This window comes from Paramisgurnus dabryanus, chromosome 2 (genome assembly GCF_030506205.2).
Source record: "Paramisgurnus dabryanus chromosome 2, PD_genome_1.1, whole genome shotgun sequence".
Lineage (NCBI taxonomy): Eukaryota > Metazoa > Chordata > Actinopteri > Cypriniformes > Cobitidae > Paramisgurnus > Paramisgurnus dabryanus.
Window position 1 is genome coordinate 25,484,140 of NC_133338.1, and position 4,484 is coordinate 25,488,623.

A 4,484-nucleotide genomic window follows, 5' to 3' on the forward strand; every position below is an offset into this window, starting at 1 on the left:
TGTATGTGTATTAAGCAAAGTGTATACACATTAATTGCCATCCAGTTTATAGGCGCATAGACCAGGTTTTACTTGGTCAATAGCATAGTCTATTTTAGTTGCCTCAAAATAGCAATGTGCCAACAATGCGCCTTAACACATCATTTTCAAACCAGCACGGCCATGGGGCACAAATGGGGTGTGGCACTGGATGTGAAAATGATAACTTTCACTTTTGCCAACTTTACCTATGCCGCATTCCAAGCAACCTGTAACCCGTAAATCACAACTTCAAAACCACGACTCACGACTCTAAACTGGGAGTACATCGATCTAGTACGAGTTTGACTACCGTTCCAGTGCACTTTCACAGGTAGAAGGTTGGAAAAACATGGGTTACAGGCTGCCTGGAACGCGTACTCCCAGTTCTGAGTCGTAAGTCGTGGTTTTGAAGTCGTGATTCACGGGCTCAAAAACCTGCCTGGAATGCAGCATAAATCCTTTCATGTTGTGATTTGTCAGGATCCTGCCGGAACCTTGTCTTGTTTCAATATTTAGTCCAGTATGGCAGGGTTCTGACAGTACAATGTTTTGTGTGGGGAATGCGTGGTCTGTATTGTGGATGCTTACCATGTATTTCTAGGGATGGGTACCGAAACTTGGTATTAAACTGGCCCCGGGGCTAAATTATGAAAGACCGTAGTATCAGTAAGATCTGACGCTATCGGTTCTGCTTTCGGTCCTGGAGAAAAAAAATAAAAATAAATGTACTATGTATCAGGGACGGATTGGCAATCTGTGCGTTCTGGAAAAGTCCAGAACGGCCGTTCAACGGAGGGCCGTTACCCGGCCGACGGCAAAAAAGTCTAACAACGCAATATGAACAGCCAACAGCAGAGGCACTAATACAATCACTTATATGCTGCTACGTGTAAAAAAAACAAGGAAGGAGAGTCGGCCTACTAGCCGTGATTGGTCCATGGATTCCCAGAATTCGCGAGCGTCTATATGGTCTATATGTTCACGAGCCTGCCCTGAGTATCCACAGCCTGGTCATGATCAGACCGAGTTAACTTCACATCAGCAAGAGCTAAGTGCCAGTAGTAGCAGGACATGTGACATTTTTATAATATACACAATATAAATAAAACTCGCGTGAAAATTAATGTAATGCGCAACTAGAGAGAGACGTGATGTGTGTGTGTCTCGCGCGCGTGTGTGTGTGTGTGTGTGTGAGTGTGAGAGAGAGAGAGAGAGAGAGAGAGAGAGGGAGAGGGAGAGAGAGAGAGAGAGAGAGAGAGAGAGAGAGAGAGAGGGAGAGGCGCGGGCACGATTGAACAGAGGAAACGTAAAAACAATACATAATCCGTCATTTTGTTCATATGGGACATCATTCAAACTGCAAAGTGTTTGCTTATATTTCTGTGCAGTCGCAATAAAACAAAACCTTGTGCTTTTGTCAAACTGTAAACTCTTGTCAAACTGTATGGAGCTAGAAGAGTCTCAATAAAGATAAATGCACACACTACATTCACATATGCACACACAGGATTCATAGTCAGGGGAGTCTCAAAATTCACACACAAATGCAGTAAAGTTCACAGACCAAAAACAGTTTGTAAATCAAGATATATTTGTGTGTGCATCAGAAATACATTTCTGAATCTTGTCCTGTGCATTTGTGAATCTTGAGTGCATTTGTAAATGTTGTTTGCATTTCTGAATTGGTTGTGTATTTATAAATTTTGTGTGCATTTCTGAATTTTGTGTGCATTTCTGAATCTTCTGTGCTTCTTAAATTTTGTGTGTGCATTTGTGTATCCTGCGTGTGTATTTATGAATCCTGCTGTGTGTGCATATGTGAATGTAGTGTGTGCATTTATCTTTATTGAGACTCTTCTAGCTCCATAAAACTGTAACTTACAACTGTCATCCAAACAAAATCACACACACCAAAGCAAAAAATATTCATCCAACCCCATTTAAAAACAGTCTGTGGGTGGACATCATCGTATTGCATTGGTTTTCATTTCTTTCATTGACTTTATTGTATATGATAGGTTGTAGTGAGCTCACATTTTCTGCAACAATGAAGACTAAACGGATGCTACCACTCTAAACATGCTAATATACAAAACAGGGGGCTAAATAATTGACCAAATATTAGTTTAATCAAAAAATCCTAGCTTGCACTTTCTGTCTGAGTGCAGTTTTTCCTTTTCTTTTTTTTGTCTTTAGTATTGTGGAATTGACAAAGACCTGGTGGTTGTTTGTGAAAGCTTTACATACAAAATTAATAGGGCCTAGCAATTTTCATTATTCCACAGCCTTATTATACATCAAAGTGTAATATGACATTGACAAAATATTAAATAACCTTGTCTGATAGTCTGACAGTATTTTGGCAGTATCAGGACATCCTTGTGTCAGTTGCGAAAGGCCGGATGATGGGCCTATTTGGGAAAAAGTCCAGGGCTGTTTTTTAGCACCAGTCCGTCCCTGCTATGTATTCTTGCTTAATAATGTTTTCGTGCACATTTTATCTCACCAAACATTTCTAATTTGCGATTAAGACGTTTGTCTGTGAGATCTGCGAGATCTCTCATGCGCGCCGCGGAGGCTGGCTGTCTGTCAAACACAACCACAACAACGAGCGCGGCGCACGCACACGCATAACAGCACGAAAACTACCGCTTAATACAAAGAGTGACGATGGCGGATAGAGCAAAACATTCAAAAGTGTGGTTATACTTCACTAGAGTTGATGCAGACAACGCTCGTTGTCATACAGGTAAGTGCAACAAGATGTTTGCATGTAAGGGCGGAAACACAAGCAATCTGTCAAAGCATCTTTCAAAAGTGTATTACGTGCAGAAAGAAGCTGTGTCCCAATTCAAGGGCTGCGACCTTCTAAGCATACAACCTTAAAAGGGGAGCACTCTGTCTTTCAAGGTGGCAGCCTCAGAAGTCCGCGAAGAGAACTGAAATGAGACAGTCTAAAGGCCGCGGTATACTTTTTTTCCGCGTCCGCGTCCGGCTCGCGCGCGCACGCGTCCGCGCAGCTTTTCGAGTATACTCCCCGCGGCTACACGCGGATGGCCGCGTTCGACACTATACGCAATACAAATGATTTCTTATTCAAATTATTAGTCTAACAGGCTGTCAGGGCAGCACTGATTTGGCGACATTTACAGTACATTAAAACATTAGGATAGGAGAAGAAAAGTAACTCATCCACCATTGCAAACACAGTTTAGAACAAACAAGAAGACAACAAAGAACAGGAATCAAACAAACATGCTCCAGAGCTTTCTGTTCTTGGAAGAAGTAAAAGTTAAAGAAGAAAAACGATAGTGTGTGTGCAAATGCTGTCTATTTCCTTTGTATAATTGTTTATAGTGGAGTGCACTGTCTAAATATTTTCACGCGCATGCGCTGTTGTACGCGGACTGTACGCGCACTGTCCGCGCGGTCTCAAATTTTGGGCTGCACGCGGACGGTCCGCGCGGCCGGCCGCGGACCCTCTTGATGACGAAAATGACGTCATGCGGACGGCGCGCATACGCGGACGTCCCTAGTATACTTTCGGCTTAATCCTCGGAGGACCTATAATTTGCGTCACCTGTTGCACGCGCCCACCGCGCCTGTCAGCAGGACACAGCGGAGACGTTTCTGACTTATTTAAATAAATATGGAATCAGAAAAATATTCATTTATTTTAGAAAATATGACACGTTGATGTAGATTAAACTATTCAACAGTATATAAAATTAATCAACCTTAGAAATACGCAACATAAACAAAATAATATTAACACAAGTCACAGCCTCAAGTCGCGCTGCTGTGACGCAATCGGTCTTAAAATACGTCCTTAGAAGGTCGCAGCCTGCAAAATTCAACCATCATCTCTGGTGGTTGCCGCATCAACGTCAGGCATGTATGCTAAAATCATGTTGAATCAACATTGTTCACGTCATTTAAAATAAATGTACAATCTCCCTAATTGGTTTGCTTACCTTACGTTGAAATTCTGTTGATTTCTTTTGGGAGAAATGCTGAACGTTATGCATTCAACATATTTTCTACTTCTTTTTAAAATCCCAAATAAAGAAAAATCAGCATGTAAACATTTATTTAGCCTAAATATCCTATTTAGAGTATTTTTTCTGCAGCTTTCACGCTGGTGCATTAATAAATATATGTATAATATTTAGAAATGATATCCAGAAATTAATTTGTAATAATGAAATGCAGACACATAATTAACTTAATCATGTGAACATAGGTTCGTGATCAAATGTTAACATTGGCCAAAGTACCGATAAGAATACCGTTAAAGCACCGGACCGTTAAGCAGTACCGGTAAGAGTAGTAATATCGTTAAAACCTTAATGATACCCATCCCTACGTATTTCCCATGTCTCGTCACTTTTTACCCGATCCCTTACCTGTCATGATTTTCACCTGTTCCCCTCGTTAGTTCTCCTTATTTAAAGTTGCTGGCC